The 18596-nt window shown below is 40.2% G+C and overlaps 1 protein-coding gene across 1 annotated transcript in view; it reads right to left on the reverse strand.

Moving 5' to 3' along the window:
* The window catches only part of ZNF385B (zinc finger protein 385B), a 168577-nt gene extending 151448 nt beyond the window's left edge, over positions 1-17129 (reverse strand). The window contains exon 1 of the mRNA XM_040603330.1: positions 16872-17129. The gene's annotated coding sequence lies outside the window, so the exon portion shown is untranslated. The remainder of the gene's footprint in view (positions 1-16871) is intronic.
* Positions 17130-18596: the final 1467 nt, after the last annotated feature.

Below are 18596 nucleotides of genomic sequence, written 5' to 3' on the forward strand. Positions count from 1 at the left end.
AAACAAAATGTAACAGGTTACTCTACCCTATCTCCTATCCTAACTTTGGGCATACCAAAGTTCTTACACAACATCTTGAGCAAGCACGACATGTGACACCATTAGTGGACTTGGCAGTGCTAGATTAGTAGTTGGACTCTATGATCTTAAAGACTTTTTCCAACCTATACAGTTCTATGATTAGATTCCATTGCTACTGCTGGGCCAAGCATACACACACACACATATATAAAACATAATTGGGCACCTTGTCAAATTCTCTCGCTTTACCCTTTCCGTGAAGTAGTAGTAAAACAGACATCCTGTTACCCAAATGCACAAGCCAATACTCAAGTAGTATTAACTCTCAAGATAACAATCTGCAGTATAGCTACCATAGTCTGTTTTATCTAGCTTTTCAGGGAGCAAATTCTTGCATTTCAAGCATTATCTATAATGTATAAGAAAACAAATTAAAATAAGAGACTTCAGAGGCTCCAAAACCAAGCAGAGGTAGGTTACAAGATTTTTGTCATGATTTTCTAAAGGCATTTCAGACAGCTTTAATATAACTGCATTCAAGGTCTCCTGTCAACATGTACTGAACAACAGCCTCCCAGTTCTGCAAAGTTGTTCACCAGTAACTTCTGTATCAGGTAAAGTTTCCCTAACTGCATTTTTAATTATACTGTACAGCCAAAGGACAAGATCCATACCTACTTACACTTGCTATAGCATTAGATGTGTCTACATCAAAAGGACAAAACACAACTTAGGTACTAATGACTCCTTTTTTCCTCTCAAAACAATCTGCAGGTACAGTACGCAGGCTGATCTAATGCCTGCTCCTGTTATGAGAGCATATCTTCTCTAGATTATCTGAATAAATCCTGAATAACAATAGAGGAACGGTTTATTCATGCACTTTTTCTAGATACAAAGACAGAAAAGATAAAACAGTATAATTTTCAAGGACCCTAATTATTTTCCCTGTGTCTGACTGCTTGGACTGTAAACAGCAATTTAGGACCACTTCATCTGTCCCCTTGTTGATTTCCAAACCAAGTAGACCGACGGACCAGGGAACCACAAATTTAAATTTTACATGCATTCATCTGATTCCTTTAATGACTACATACATTTCAGGGTAAGCAGAAATTTGGGGTGTAAGAGAGAACCTGAAACTTTGCAACCAAAGTTCTTACTGCAACAATCCAAAAAAAGTAGTATAGCCCCCAACAGTGAGGTCGTTAATAAATACAGCCTCCCTAATTTTTCCATTTCACATCCTAAATGATGTTACATTGTACTCCTAAACAGCTGCCACTTCTCACTCACAGGATATCATAAATTCATTATGTAAGGTAATTCCCATTTTGAAATTATATACAGACCCTCTGAAATAAAACACTACACAAATTCACATATTATCAGTGATAAGCATTTACTTGCCATTCTTAGGCATTAACATCAGTAAGCATTCTAGAAACAAGTTTATGTGGAATACCAGTTACCCAGTTTGCTTTTTCAGTACTTAACTAGACTTCATACTATGCTGGTGAGAGACATGAACAAGGAAGAACATCAGCTGGTTTTCCTAAACCAAATAACCCTCACAATTTACCCTAGCATACTGCAGAACACTGAAAACTGCAATTTCTCCAATGTTCATAAAAATCATAAAGAACTCATTTACTGAAGGTAGATCAAAGAAAGCTGTATGGAACACCTATATTCTATATAGGAATAATGAATTATATTCCAAATTAAGTCTTCTACAAGAGAAATAGTTGGGAACAAATAAACTAGTGTCCTAAAACTCTGTTCATGAGTGAACTCATTTGGGAACTACAGCTGTTGGGCTTTAGAGATTTGGATTAAAATCCATCATTATCTTTCAGTTAATACTCTTTCATCGACCAATCAGCAGTCATATGGTGTTTACCAAGCCTGGTCACTTAACCCACTTGAATGGCCTTTGTGCTCTAATTTGTACTTCAATACAATCAGATTACTTCTAATCTAAATGATTTGTGTCCTTTATGGGACAGATAAACACTAATCCCAAGGTTCCTAAAACACAACAAGCCTAAACAGTGCCAGTATGGCATCCACTGTTTGCCATTTTAATAGAATATTTCATTCAAGTTGGGAAATATGTGATTTGATCATACTGACCCTGCCTTTTAGATACTCGTTCCAGATTTCTTATATAGACAAAGAAGAAAGATTTATTCAGCAAACACAACCACTCAAACACAAAATCAACAGCAAATAATCAATACACTAATATTTAGATATTATATTTTGATAAAATTATTTCACAGGAAAAAATACTTATTCTTTAAAAGTAGACTAAACGAGTAGGAACATTTTACAAATCCTTGTTCAGGATTACACATTACACATGGTAATGGCCCACAACAGTCCCCAATTCTCAATTTTAAAAGTCCAACTCTTCAGAATGGTTTTCCAAGGATTCAGCAGTTAAAGCATCCTCAATCATTCCTGTTTTTCAGTTAATTTTGGGTGACACTTGGAAGAAATTGCACTACGGTGCAAGTCTAACATCTAAGTGCACTTAACTTTAATACGCTTAGGCTCTGATCCCACAAATGCTTCTGAACAGGTAGATCAGTGAGCATGCAACAGTATCCCTAGAAAAGGGAAGACTCACAGATACAAATACATTTGCATGATTGAAGCCAGGTACAACAATGTATCTGCACCTCAAAAAATGCTGAAGTCAGGAACAAGAACAATTGAGTAATCAGTAATAACCTTGTCGTGACACCAAGTAGGCAAACACCTTCATATGTAAAGATACAGGCTAACGCTGAGAGTTATAGTCACATATTCACCAACATATATATTTCTTACCTAGAAAAATTAAAATTAATATAAATTAATAAATGGTAATTAAAATTGCCGACTCCCTAGAAAACATATCACCTTCTAAAATGTAACTTGGGATATGATCAATTAAGCCAGGATAAGCCTACCAAGAATTGGATAAAACATTCCACAAGAAAAGTTCGGATCCTGGATGTTATTAATAGCATCTGTAGCTATTACCTTACACAAATCTAAACATGTTTATTTACAATACCTCAGCACAGGTAACTAAAACTCTTTCCTAGCTGATGACCTAAACTAGGAAGTCCATTTTCTTATGGTATCCTCATTCACTACAGAGCCACTCTCAGTAGGTGACCTCAGCCTACCTTGTAGCAGATGAGCAAACTAACACACATGCAGGGGATCAGGAACTACCACCATTGCCAAAATTCTGTTTTACAACTGCACATACGGCATGAAGGGTATTGCACTATGAAACCTGCCATGCTGGCAAATACTACTTCCAGGATTATTCAATGAATGGTACATGGTACATATACTCCTTACTCTACTATGGAAATGGCTCTGTTGATGTTCCTTGTACTTTGAGCAAGATCCCTACTATGTATTACAAAACAGCCGCCTTGAAATATCCAGCAGAAACTACAGCTTGCCTGAGATCTTCCAGAAGTTGCAACAATCTCAGAAGTGCTGGGAAACCTTCTATAATTCACTACTGGAATTACAAGCTAACATATCACTAAATACAGAGTTTAAGAGGACTGATCTACCTTCCCAAGAGCAGTAGTCTTTGCTTTTCACAAATTTCTCAAGCTCTGCCACAACCTCAGAAAGTTGCATAGTTCCTTGAATACTATATTTCTGTTATTTTAACTCCAATCATGAAGTAAGCACAAACTGCAATTGTAAAATGGCAAGCCACAGTTTCTCCTCTACTGACATTTAAAAGAATGATGAGAGTGCAATGCCCAGAAGCCGAAGATACAAATACAACAACGACCCGCATAGTTCACTTTTACAATTAGACCCACTGCCACTGCCTGGAGGACACTTGAAAGAGGAGTGTTGCTATTTTTTTCCCAGATATCTAAAAATCCCTGGACCAGCTATTCCAAAGACGGCTCGTTCCAGAAGATATTGTAAAGTCCACCAACATTGAACAAGTATTTATGAATATGACAGTGATCCGAAATTTGAAGGAAGAACTTGTAAAATCTACAAATCCTTAATACCTAATGAATAAACATCTGGAAATAGCAAAACCTTGCCCTCTGTGAACCCCAAAACATATGTCAGAAACTATATTTCCCATCACGGGAGTAGGTAACAGTCTTCACTTACAAACTCAGTAGTTCACATATATGGTATCATACTGCATATGTACTGCAAAGGTACCACACAGTTCTTTGATGATTAATAGCACGAAGTCCAAGCTTCACAAAAGGGGTGGTAGTGGGATGAACCTACAGATCTCTCAGGACAGACAAAAACTCTCAGATGCAAGCCAGAAAAGGCTCTAGCCTTGGTGTCTCCATAAAGATAGTACTACAGACTAGATAAGGAATGGACACTTGCTGGAATATGTAGGGAATGCCTATAGATTACAACAGATTCAGAATTAAATGTGTGCACTTCTGTCCAAGATGCTAAAACCAGGTATACCAGTAATGTTACTGCACTCTTGGCAAAAGGTGGTAATTCTTGAAATTAAACTACGCACCTGAACAGCAAAATAAAAAGGACCTCTTGTTTCACTCCTGTATTTCAGATGGCTCCCCCCAGCGATTACTGAAAGCAGCTGCCCCAAACAGAAATTAAATTATTTCTGGAGATCAAAACAAGGCTGAAGTCAGTTAACTTCTGTGATATACCTGCTTCTCCACTCCAGAAGACACACTAAGACCACTTAAACTATTAAGAATCCAGAATTAACTAATTTGAGTTTACAGTATTGTAGTTAAGAACATCAGAACCACCATATCAACGATGATGTAAAGACAACTATTCAGGAACTAACAGAAATACAACTAGAGAAGCTTCAGGTGTGTAAGAGTAATACAGCAAAAAATTACATCTTTCTTCAAAAAAGTCACTTAAGTAGTCAAAGCAGCCATTTGAAAATCTCTCCCCAAAACCTCTTATCTAACAAAACAGCTTGCCCTGCTGTGGGTTTTCCACCCCATTTTTGGAATTAAATCACACTGGAATACTGTTTCTCTAGTATCAAGAAAAAGTTAGAGCTAGATTCCAAATATGTGAAACAGATCCATTAAGTTTGAGCAACAAAGGTTACATCTGCATTTCTATTCTTACCTGTTATTTTTATGCTTTATAAAAGAGCCACATGCCCTCCTTGCTCCAATGAATTGCCTATGTGACAAGGAAGCAAACAGCCATAAGTCTCAGCAACATGGACTTTTACATCCTTGCCATAATGAAGTAGAAGATGCTTATGGCTGCTTGCTTCTCCTCCAGCACACCAGTCACTTAGCTAGGGGAAAACATTAAACAACTAGGGGTGTGAACCCATTCTAGCTTTCCACTTCATTAAGTCATATATCATTTTTACATAGGAGTCATGGAGTTATAAATCATGTGAGACAGAATGAGAGCTAATTAAAGGGTCAGCTAAGCATATAATTTTGCATTATTGCATATCAGACAGCTCTAAAATTGGCCATATTTTGTATCAAATATTTTCAAATATTAAAAGAAATTTCAAGCAGATGAGTATTTTCTCCTACCTGAAAGACATGAATATTTGTTTTCCTAGCACAGAAGACCCGTGAAACCTTGAGTCACCTTTTTTTCTTTTTACTAACAGATTTAACTCTGCCTTGCACACGTGTTGCAGTCCAGTCTTGTTATACTGTCTCTGAATTCAGTCATCTTTTTTACCAGTTAGAGCAAACTCCCGTGCTTCTGAAGACAGAAATTCACAACCCAAGAAATCTCTACATGCACTAAGGTAAAACATTAATCAAACACACCTAAATCTAGCAGTTAGACTTAAGTGTGAGCACTTCAGGCTATTTACAGAATTCCTTTGCCAATAAGGTATAGCTCACTTGAGAAAACCAATCTATTTCCTGATACCAGATTTCTCAGTCGATGCAATTATGTCGTAAAAGATCTTCTTTGAAGGGTCTGAGGTAAATCCGACACAGACACGTTAACTGAAATATATATAACTCTCACAACCCGAGAGGGCTTTTAAGTATGAATAATATTACTGTGACACCTACAGCATTTGTTAGTAGGTGAGAAACCTGTTATGCCAAGGCCATGTAAAAATACAGCATGAGGATGATCCTCTAATTCCAAGAGCTTTTTCTCTAAAGGATTTTTATAGAAATATGGACATGTTTTATTCTTATTCCTTCTTCACCTTTGTAGTGACCCAATAATTGTAGCTACTAAAACAATTCATCAAATGCAAGAAAATTAGTCTCAGACTGATTATTAACTATATACATCAGTCTCAATAATATATAACTTCAAGGAAAAGTCAAGTGCTTATATGGTAGCCTTATATTTTATTTCTGTAACTTCGGTTTCCTACCAAATACCCTAAAACAGGGAAGAACACATGTTTTTCTACTCTGAATGCATACACAGGCTTGACAACTAAGCTTTAAAAATAAAGAGCATTCATCTTTTTTTCTACTGAAGGGGGGGCGGGGGGGAAGATATGTAAAATTTAAAAAAAATACTTTTATTTCAGCCTTGACTGACTGAAAAAGGGGCTCAAAAACATTTATATTAAAAATGGGGCAGTATCCACATGAAAATTCACATTTTACTTGGACATCCCAAGTATCCCAGCAAGTTACTGGTCACTCTTGCAATTTGTAAAGCTACACTGCAATCAGGAAGGGGGACGTAGATCAGATACACAACTAGGTCAAATACCAAGCTCACCAAACCAATGCAGGGGTCAAGAAATCAGAAGAGTCAAGAAATACAACTACTGAAGGAAAGGCCAGAGGCCAAGGCATTAAGCTGCCTGAGGGGACAAAAAGAAAGGCAGGTGTGGAGGAACGGCAGGGGCCAGGCAGGGCTGCCTGCAGTCAGCCCAGGAAGCCACAACTCACTCTCTTCAACCTTCAAACCTAAAGGATCCCAAGCAATCTCAAGGGAGTTTTTCATCTTCACACTATCCTACTAACTCAAAGTACTGCCAAATATTTCTAAAAGTTAATTAAATTCTGCTTTTTGAAAAAACACAAAATACAAATTCTAGTAACAAGCATTCTAGAGATTCCGACAATGCTTAAAAAATGCACTCATGTCAGTCTTAGAGAACCAGCCCATTCAGAAATGAGAGATGAAATGATCCTTTCAAACAACACAAAATATTTCCATGGCCCAAAGCCGGCTAATTCAACCTCAAGTAATTTTAAAATATATATGGTTTTTGCAACAAGTCATTGACATGAAAGGAAGCTGAGGGTTCTCATAAGATGGAAGCAGCAGCACAGCAACAGAACAATAAATGACAGGAATGTAGTCAAAAAAATAATCAGAAACATCCAAAACTTTGACACAGTGTCACATAAATGTGATCTCCAGTTCTATAGAAGCAAGAGCCATTTCATAAAAAAATACCATGTTAATATTACAAACACATTTATATGGTAGCAGTATACAAAAGCAAGTCTGCCAAGACCCTCAACACGAAACATGCTGTTGACTCCTAACTCCCCACGACATTTCCCATAATTATCACAACCACATGGTAAAATAACCCTCTGATAACTGTGCACAGCACATGAGGCAGGAAGCAGCCACAATGTTGCATGTAGAGATTACAAGCCACACATACTCCTGTTGGCCACAGACTCCTTGCAGCCCTTCTGTGTCATGTCATCAGGGTTTAATGCCAGCGTATGCCTTTTTTTAAAAAAAAAAAAATCACCAAATAAGATTAGCATAAATCTTTTCCTCTGAAAGAGGAGGACGTTTTCCTATCTTTGTTCAAGATCTAGACGTCCACTTTACGGATGGAGAAGAAAATTTAAATCCCTTCTTACAAAACTATGATACAAAAACTTGATCAAGATTCTAATTTACAGTTAAAAAAGCAAGATGAAAAGCATCAGAAAGCTACAAATAAAAGATGTCCATGGGGTTCCTTCAAGGGTAGAAGTTTTTCCAGTTTAAAAACTGCAACAACAAGCTGCCCAAAAGTTGTATGTAGAAATATTAGCTAATGCAAATTCACTGAAAGAGTTAAAAACAAGTAGTATAGTATTCCTGTTCTGTCTGCCTCTCACTTTCTCCTCCCCATCCTGAGTTACATGATAAATTGTAATTATGAAGGGGACAATTGAGGCTCATCAAATTTACAGAGTTAACATATGGCACTGCAACACAGTTTACAAAATAACCAAATTAAGAAGTTGACAATATAATCAAATTTTAACATTATTTCTGTCAACTTTTGTTATTACTGACCATCAACGCAACTTTCTTTGATGCTTGATGAAGTTTGAAAAGCTCTATTCTATGGTTTCTTAAGATATTTTTGTAGCATTCTTAAGTTGGTGAGCCTAACCCACATGCTGAGAAAAGACCTCATAATCTAACTTGAAATGTTTTCACAAATCTGTTTTAAAGTGAAAGGAATTGCCACAGTGTAGGCAGCTCTTGTCTAGCCTTTCAGGAATACCACTTGCTCCACAGCATGTGTTACCTGCCTGTAATAAAGAAGAGGTTCCCAGTACAGTGGACTTATATCTTATTCAAATCTAGATCAGTAAAGCTACAGCAGTCTCAGATACGTCTGAGAAGAGCAATTTTCGTCTTCAAAATGTATTTTATACATTTGCAGACAAGAGATATTAATTTGGAGCAGTTTAATACTACATAGAATAAGGCAACAGCACCAAACATGCCTACCCATATGTTAGAGTACTTCATATACTTCATATTACCTATGGGACTAGGAGTGCCATAGCTCCATTTTGGTTGCCCAAAACTGTCTGTAACAAGGTTCTGCTGCTTCCGATGTCACCCGTCTAAAAGAATGTGCTGAAGTTCTCCAGAGTGTGATCTGACGATATCTGAGCAAATACCAGTGAAACTCAGACAATGCGTATGAAGCCTCTAATGCTATTCCCTGTAGAAACACAGAAAGGTCAGGGCTGGAAGGGACCTCTGGAGAGCATCTAGTCCAACCCCCTGCTAAAGCAGGTTCACCTAGAGGAGGCTGCACAGAATTGTGCCCAGGTGGGTTTTGGATGTCTGCAGAGAAGGAGACTCCACAGACTCTTTGGGCAGTCTGTTCTGGTGCTCTGTCACCCTCAAAGAAAAGAATTGCTTCCTCATGTTCAGATGGAAGTTCCTGTGTTGCAGTTTGTGCCCGTTGTCCCTTGTCCTGTCGTTGGGCACCACTGCAACAAGCCTGGCCCCATCCTCTTGACACTCACCCTTAAGATATTGTAGACATTGATATGATCCCCTCTCAGTCTTCTTTTCTCCAGGCTAAACAGGCCCAGCTCTCTCAGCCTGTCCTCATGAGGGAGATGCTCCAGTCCCCTCATCATCTGCGTAGCCCTCCACTGGACCCTTTCCAGTAGTTCCCCACCTCTCCTGAACTGGGGAGCCCAGAACTAGACACAATACTCCAGATGCAGCCTCACCAGACCAGAACAGAGGGGATCACCTCCCTTGCCCTGCTGGCCACGCGTCTCCTAATGCAGCCCAGGATCCCACTGACCTTCTTGGCCGCCAGGGCACACTGCTGGCTCATGGGCAACTTGCTGCCCACCAGAACTCCCAGGTCCTTCTCTGCAAAACTGCCTTTCAGCAAGTCAACCCCTAGCCCATACTGGTGTATGAGGTTGTTCCTCCCTAGGTGGAGAACCTTACACTCACCTTTGTTGAACTTCGTTAGGTTCCCCTTTGCCCAAGTCTTCAGCCTGTCCAGGTCTCACTGACTGGCAGTGCAGCCTTCTGGTGTATCACACAATAGTATGAAGTTCACTTCTTAATCATTCCATAAGATCCAGAAGCCAGGCTCTGAATCTAAACATTTGAAAAGCAGCTGTGAACAATTCAAGATTTACCATCATTCCTTAGGACAGAATTTACAAATTGTATAACTTGCTTTTTTTAAAAATAGTTAGTAGGCTCTTTAAATTACAAGATCATGTTTTCCCTCTCCTCAGAGACTGGACATGAGTCAAATCAATGTAAGCCATAACAACAGCTACCCCTTGAAAAAAAAAAAAACAACAACCTACCTCATTTGCTGTAGAAGTTGGAAGAAAAGAAGGATACTGCAAGAAAAAAAGATTCTCTCAAGGTTAAGGCACTTGAGTGCTGCAGTGCAGAATCTGTTACCACAGAGCCTCTAGTAATGCTAGGCAAGTTGTTAAATCAATGGTTCCACGATCACTAATTGCACATGCCTTTTCTGGGAGCCTAACTTGCTAACTGCAAGCTCTAGTTTAGAGAACTGCGGAATGCTCATGCTGTCAACTCAAGGCAACAGAAGCTTTGCTGTGAACATGCACTGTATCATTCCAAGTGTTAATGTACCAGTCCCCATGACTCAAACTGAGCATCTAACACTGCTGAAGACCTCTCTCTGTGATGAAGCACCCCTGCTATGTCAGGAGAAGGCCATTCATTTATGTCATGGAAGTGTTGCAAAGATTAATTTGGGGGTTTGTTGGGGGGGGGGGGGGGCTTTTGTTGTTTTTTTTTACTGTTTGTGAAGCACACAGCTACCATAGGTTGAACACCAGTGAAAAAGCCCACATTCTCAGACTAACATTCAAGTGATAAGCCACGCACAAGAAATCCAGGAAGAGTCATAAGCAAGCATTACCTATCCTGTGCACAAAGCCTGGTGAGAGTCCCACAGAAGGGAAAAAAAAAAAAACCACAGAATCATGATTATACACACCAACAGGCTCAGTTAAGATTGTATAGGCTACACTTTGTGGCATTTCTTGATTTTCAAATAGTTAACTTTGCAGCTTTTAAGTTGTCTTAATGCTGTTCAATGTCTATAATATGGGTATTCTTGTTTCTCTGATGAATAAGGGTCAAAGTTAAGCATCAAACATGGTATTGACTATGTACCGGCCCCACAAATCTAACAAATATGCATCTGTTTGGCATAGACTGCACCTGCATTGCAGATAACAGACTGCAGAAATAGAAAATGGCAGAATCTTTTTCTGTAAAGCTCTGATGCTGACTTATAAGGGGGTTTCTTAATTAGTAATATGTGTTAAATAATCTCATTTTAAATGAAAAGTTAAGTGCATCTAGGCACTTTCATTTGCAATTCCAGTTCAAAGATTCACCATGCAATTATTAGCAGGTGGCTAAAGGAAGGAAGATTATGCAATATTTTTTGTCATATGCAGTCATGCAAAGATAGAGACTAGGTACTCCTCTGCTAACTTGTATTAGCATTTCCATTATAAAATCCCATTAGCAGGTTCCTCTAACTTCTTTGGAAGTCTCACTGCATAGGGCAGAGTAAGAACTTTGAGAGTGTTTACTATGATACCCAAAGAGTCTCTATGCTCAAAAATATTATTCCCTGGTTTAGGAAAACAAGCTTACTTTTAAAGCTCAAATTTATGATAGATGCAAACAAACCCAAGTTACATAAAAATCACACTATAGGGTTTTTGCCTCTCTTGCCATTTTGAAGCATACTGTACTAACTCTGCCTGTCACATCACTGACCCTTAAACTAATTAATCTTTGAAATTGTATCAAATTGTAATCGGACTAAGGAGACCTGATAGTCTACTGTATTTAAATGGGATGTACTGAGAAGTGTCAAATTAAAACTCAACAGCACTAGCTGTTACACAAAATCTCCCACCATATGTTTAACTTCCTGGTACCTGCACAAGTATATATAGAGAGAACAACATAGCCTACAGCCATAACAACTTATGCTATAAACTCATTAGAACTTTCAAGTTTAGTAATGCTGAGTAGTGTTAAAGATTCAGTAGGTGGCATCCTCTGCTGCGAATCAGCACTACAACAGCCACCATCAAGTAAATTGGTTATGAACGACTCAGCATGAGAAGACAGTAGTTGTAGAATGGCAGCATTTTGGTTCCCAGAATGCCCTCAAAAACTCACAGACCATAAAAATACCACAGCACATAAAGTATGTTTTAATGTCACAATGTAATTGAAACTTTACCTCAGTTAATTTTACTTTGCTTTCCTGACCTTAACCCTATCATTTCAGGTAGGTACAGAATTGTTCTTTATTGCCTGTAGTAAGCAGTTATATAGTCTTCCTTTATGCGCAAGACTTACCTTAGCCTTCTAAGGATTGCCTTCCCTGCCATACAGATGCAAGTAAGGGGGTGAACATTGTCATACTATCACACAGTGGACTGGCTTTGAACTTTGTGAGACATCTCTTGGAAAGATTCAGTGAGCTGTAGGAGACAGGACCGCCCTACTTCACATGCAGAATGACTTTGTTGCAGGTGTGCCCCAAGTCCTCCATACTTTCAGCACTGGCATGTCTGCACCAAACAATTTGTAAATAGAAAGCTCAGAGTAATGAAACATTGTCCAGCGTATTCCAGAATCATAGCATTTTACCAATGCCATAACCCATCATCCTGTCACACAGCAAAATCACCAGGGAAAGGTTTTGAAAAATGCAAACTGCGATGCATAATTACGCGGATCCTGCATTCTGCCACAGAAGAAAGTGCATTTCACCTATCTGTAAACCAAAACCTATTTGTGCAGTCTCTGTGTTCAAGGCAGACTCGACATTTTAAAACATATGAAACACAAACAGAGAAGGCTATGTAATCAAAGAGTTTAGGTATATAAAGCAAGGTGAAAAGAACTTCAGGTGTCTAAAGCTTCTCATGTCCAGTTAACCCCTCTGCCTTAAATTCCTTATTATAAATGTTTAACACCAAAAAAGGCTGATGTCAACAAAGACTTACTGGATAATTTCACTGAGGAATGAAGTCTTAGCAATGTTTTCATAACAGCCTCACTTGTTCATATCCAAATAATCATCAATAATGTAAAACAGCACAGTTCTAACATGCCTAGATGTGTATTAGCACCACCTGTCATTACAAGATCCATCTGGCAGTTCAACAGCAGCACATTGGTAAGGTAGCAATATTGATAAGTGAAGGACTGGAACTGCACTGATATACTTAGATTGGTTTACAAGGCTTCTATTTTTACACGCCTTGGCAGCTCAGGTTCTCTAATTAATTTTTAACATGTCAATTAATATGTTTATAGAAAGCAATGTCGGCATTAGCTAATACGTAAGAAAAATCACAGTCGCATGCAAAATGTACAACATACGTGTTAAGGCTCTATGCTTTACATTTTGGAAAATTTAAAAGAATTGTTGCAGATGATCTGATGAGAACACTCAACCAGAAAAGAAACACAAAAAAATTGTGAAAGTTAATGGATATGATTCATCACTCTCAGAAATATTAGCTCAACATCATGAAATGTGATGTATTGCAGGACATAAGAAAACAAGACTGTCTTTTTGGCAAACAAAGTAAGACCCTGACCTCCCACTGTTAAAAGTCACAGTATACCAAAACAAAATACCAAGTATTTTGTTAATTTTACCAACATAATACTGGTGCCATAAATTAAGCAATGCTTACTTAATAATATATGCTTCCACTGAATGTAACTATTTTAGAATACTAGTTATTGTTTTACAGGACTTCAACAACACAGAATGGCATCAAATGACTGCAATGTGCAGATACAATTTTTGTCACAATTCCCCAGTTTGCTCTGTGAATTACATAAAAATCAGAAAACAGATCAATTTTGTGAAAAAAAAATTTAAAAATCCTTAAGACAAATTTGCAAAATATTTTAGATGTTTTGTTTCAAAAAACATTGTCATTTGTTAAATATTGTCATTTGTTAAATAATGAAAACCATAAACTTCCTATGGTAAGATTTTGCATACTCTGTGAAGCTACAGTAAAATAATTTTACTTTTGAAAAGAACCCGTACGTTTCACACTTGTGGGCAAAATAGCAATAGAAAATAGCTCTTCAACCAACATTTGAACTGCATCTGTAAAGTTAAACAAGCAGAGCATCTGGTAAAATCTACCAACCTATCCAGCTAGAGGGATATTACGATCACACAGGAGAGTGAAGTTACTGTAATTCCCTCAACTCTCTGTGCATTCATCGGCCTGAGGCTAAAAGACGCAAATGCAGTCTACAGATTTGAATAAACTCCCCCTTTGTTAACTAGGATATTGGATATTATAGCATTTAACATGTGCCTCTACCTTCGCTGCATCAGAGGTAACACAGGATCACATCAGTTAAGATATTCATGCATCATCTTGATGGATGACGTATACTGCATACTACAATTTTCTAAGTGAAACTAGAAAGTTACAGGACTAAGATATTTTTCTGCTACAAGCTGACATTCAAGGAATTTCAATGGTTTTAAAGCACACAACAAAATGATAGCAGAATTTCAGAAAACAAGCTATGCAGGCTGCAAAGTCATCTTTTCTTCCCATTAACTACAGATGACCTAAGTTTTGCAATGTATTTCACTACACTAGACAGAACCTTGCACTCCAATTCTGTACTCTGTTACATCCCACCACAGCCTGATGAATGTTTCAGGACTGGAGACTACCACAGCTGTACCATATGTTCATTTTAAAAATAATATTAATGCCTCATTTCATAAACTCTTGAAGTCTTAAAGCAAATATTCTCAAACCACAGTCCCTTGAGATAACCTGAAGAGCAAAGACTGCAATGATGGTTAAGCATGTCATGGTTTATACAGTAATCCTCATTGCTGTCAGAAATCTTGGGGCTAATTAACTAACAAGCCTACAGTCCCCCAAAAGATTATCTTCCACAGGGCTTTTTCTTGCTTTTATACCACCTTATCCCTGAGCAACTGCACTCAAGTAGGAAGGAAAAAAAGATGCAGACAGCTGAGAACAGTTGGTTAAGAGAGATTGATGCTGATGTGAATACATTCATCCCTGGTGAGAAAGTGCGCAGTGCGGACAAAGCACAGGGGTGATGGACAGCTCCAGCTAGTGTGGAAAGAGGCAAGACAGTGCAATCTCTTCATACCAGCTAGTTTGTCTTAATAATTTTAAGTTTAACCAAGCATCTATTGTATTATTAATTGGGGAAAAGACACAGGAACTTGGTAACTTATTGAAGATATCATGTAAGGACTGTTTCCTTTCTAATTTCTTACTACCTCAAAGATTATTTAATCAAACAACAGAAAAAGAAGCTAGTAACATGACCAATTCCGCAAGTCCCAATTTCTCTTCTGCCTTAAGGGTTCACACAGTCACATCAATCCAGGCTCACTGGAAAAGGTTTCAAGTACAGAAAATTCATCTGGTGAGAACAAAATCCAGGAAAAAAAGTTTGCAGCCATGGAGAAACACCTTAGCAACCAAAAAACAAGAAAGAAGAAAACCCTCGTCCCTCCCTGTAAGCAGTCCACTGACCTGGTGAGTTGGAAGGAATAGCAAGATTGCTTATTTGGAAAAGGAGAAGCAGCATAACCCACTCAAATCCATCTAGTGTCAGCTCTGGACTGTGCAAAGAGACACCTTTTTCCCCTTTTCAGAACTGAAGTAACAGGGCATGGGGCAGCTGCGTCCACTGGTTGAGCACAGTGCTGCCACGAGAGGCAGAAGCTTCAAAGAGTACATCCTCCCTGCATTCACCAGCCTAGGTGTCTCACCAGTGCCCTACCATTACCTCTCATTCTGGACCAGCAATAATAATGTTTCATCTACATCTATTGCAATCACACAGACGCATCCCCATCAGCTTCAGGTTTTTATGCTACCACATCATATTGCGTTTCATTCAGATAAGAAAACTTACAGGTTCCAGACAATAAAAAAGGACTTGGTTTTCACCTTGTTTTTATACTTTGTAAAAGACATCACTGAAGTAGCAGCAAAGAAGATGGGAAATAAAACTATAATCTCCCTTCTCCTGTAAGCAGTAATTAGCTGCAGTTGAGTGTTCGCTTTGAAGATTTATTTAAACTTCTGAGTGCTCACAGTGCCATACTTCTCCAACTTTTCCATTTACAGACTTTTCTATTCAAGCTTAACAATAAAGACCTAGCGTCCAGAAGTTTTAAAACCCATAGAGAGTTCTCTAGTTCGTTTAAGAATCAAAAATCAACAGAAAACAAACATGAGCATTCACATGTACATGAACAGTCTGACAATTCCTCTGAAACAAGAAAATTTCACATCTGTACTCACAGATAACCTTGCATCCACCTCTCCTTTATATGCTTTGAAACATACTGTCACCAGGACTTAAAGTTTAACATTTCGAGCATGCCACCACCCTCCACAGGTTTGTGATTATGAAGCTTGCTATGCCAAGCACTTATGCTTATCATGGGTAATTAGCTCATCAAGGATGACTCCTCCATGTGGGTTAATGCCTCCTTTGCTGAAGAAATTTACTTTCCCAAAGTCGTCGTGATTTATGAAACGAGAAAGCCAAGTTATTCTCATGCAACTTTTTCTTAAGAAAAAAAAAAAAAAAAAAAAAAAGTCGCTGGGTATGCACTGAGAACAGCTCCGTGTAGCCTCGAAACCCAGGAAAAGAAGCCCCGCACCTTTCCAAGGTAAGGAGAACTGTTACGCAAATCTCATGCACTGCTGAAGACCCTGACCTATTTAGAGGCGCCTTATCTTTTCTGGAAACAATCGCCGCTGCGAGAGGCGCCGATAAAGCCCCGGGGCCCGCCGCGCCGCCGCTCCCCGCCGCTACCTGCGGCGCCGCTTCCCGCCGGCGAAGTTTGCCCGGCGGCGCGCGCGGCCCGGGCGGGCTCTGACCGCGGGCTACGGCCGTGCCCCGTGGCCGGGCTGGGCACCCCCGGCACAGAGCGCTCGCCCCAGCTCCTCCGCGCCCACCCGCCGCGCCGTGACATTGAGCAAGGTCCCCGCCGGCACCTGCCGAGCCCCGGGGCACCGCCCGCCCCTTACCTCAGCCACCGGCGAGATGGAAGGAGGGAAGCGGCGCGGGCGGGCGCGGCAGCCCCGCTCCGGCGGGACCGAGGCGAGCGCGTCGCAACTCCCGGACCCCGGCGGCTCGCCCGCTGCCGCCGTCCCGACGCATGCGTCCGCCCGGCCCCGGTGGCCCTCCCCGCCACCACCGCACCGCCCCGCCTCGCCTCGGCGGGCTCAGGTGGGGCGCGTGCGGGCTGGGGGGTCGCCCGCGGGGGCGGAGCCCGCGCGCTCGCGCCGGGCGCGGGAGGAGCCGCTGCACCTGTGGCCGCGTCTCTTACCCGGCTGAGGGGAAGCGTCGTCGCCGCGCCCGCCCTGACGGGCGGCCTGTGACAGCGCTGCGGGCCGGGGCCCCGCTGCCGGCTCCCGGGCGTTCGAGAGCAGCGTCTGTGTGAGGGCTGAACCGCCTGAAGTTGTGAGCGCTGCCCTCGGCTCGCTCGCTCCGCCGCCGAGGTGCTGCCGCAGCGTCCGCCCGCCGCTGAGGGGCCGGCCCGGGGCGATGGCGGGGGGCCCGGCCGCTACCCCGGCCTCGCCGCGCTGCGGGGCCCCGGGAGTCTCTCAGCGAGAGAGGGCGAAAGCGGCAGTTGTTGGAAGTAGCCTCCTCCGGCAGCACAGCGTGTTTATTTTCCCTGGGCAAACCCAGAGGTGGCCGATCGCCGTTGCCTCAGCATTTTCCGATTCCTCTGGGACTTGCCCTGCCAGAAGCACCACAGCTACGTCCTGGAAGCAACAGCTTTCAAAACACAAAAAAAATATCCCAAACACAAACAAACAACAACAACAGAAAAAAACCCTAGCTGAAACAACGTCCCTCTTCCTTTTCTTGCCCCCCTTCAGTTTCTGGTGGTCAAGGGTCTCTGCTTTTTTTAAACTCTGTTAAATTTCCTAAATTTAAAGAAATGGCTGGTAAGACTCCCAAATCTTTGGCTTTGTCAGCCTGCCTGTGAGCAGTGCAAAACAGTAGGCATTGCTAGTAAGTTCTGTTTTGTAAAACTATACAAAACTGTATCTTAAATACAATCACTACACTAAAAAGCATCAATTTTTTAAGTGTACTTAGAAAACATTATATATGACAAACATTAAAATCAGTACAAATGTAAGTACAAACACTTTTACAGTATCAGTTTTTATAATTTGAATGTTATCGTTCAAATATGCCATGATGCATATAGGGTAAACCCTGTGGTACTTAATTTGTTGTTCTTCTCTGGAAAGGAAAACAAGATCATTTAAGATTGGAGAAAAACTTCTTACTGCTGTATTTTAATTTCAGCTTTTGGAGAAGAGAAGCGCTACTTAATACCATTAAGAATTGCATCATACCTTGTTTACAGTTTCACATTCAATAAGTTCTTTTATAAGTCAAGACAGGAAATTTTCAGAGTTTGAATTAATCATCCCATGAAAACATGAATATAGCCATTTTTCTGGTGCTTTACCTACCAAAAACTTCTTGCTCAAAAGAAATCTAAATTCCAAAGCATCACTAAGTGGTTTTGAAAGATTTGCTGATGTTTCCTACAGAGAGAAAAAGAAAGAGAAGCTGAAAACAGGACACATTTATTTTTTCCCAAAAATTCTGAGTTTGTCTGAATCTGTAGACACCAAGTAGATGACACAGTAGGAACAATCTGCCACTTAAGGTGGGAACATTGGACTAATGGTAGAGGAACTGTGAGTGTACACAACCTCTTCAGTAAC

Source organism: Falco naumanni, chromosome 8 (assembly GCF_017639655.2).
Source record: "Falco naumanni isolate bFalNau1 chromosome 8, bFalNau1.pat, whole genome shotgun sequence".
Taxonomy (NCBI): Eukaryota; Metazoa; Chordata; class Aves; order Falconiformes; family Falconidae; genus Falco; species Falco naumanni.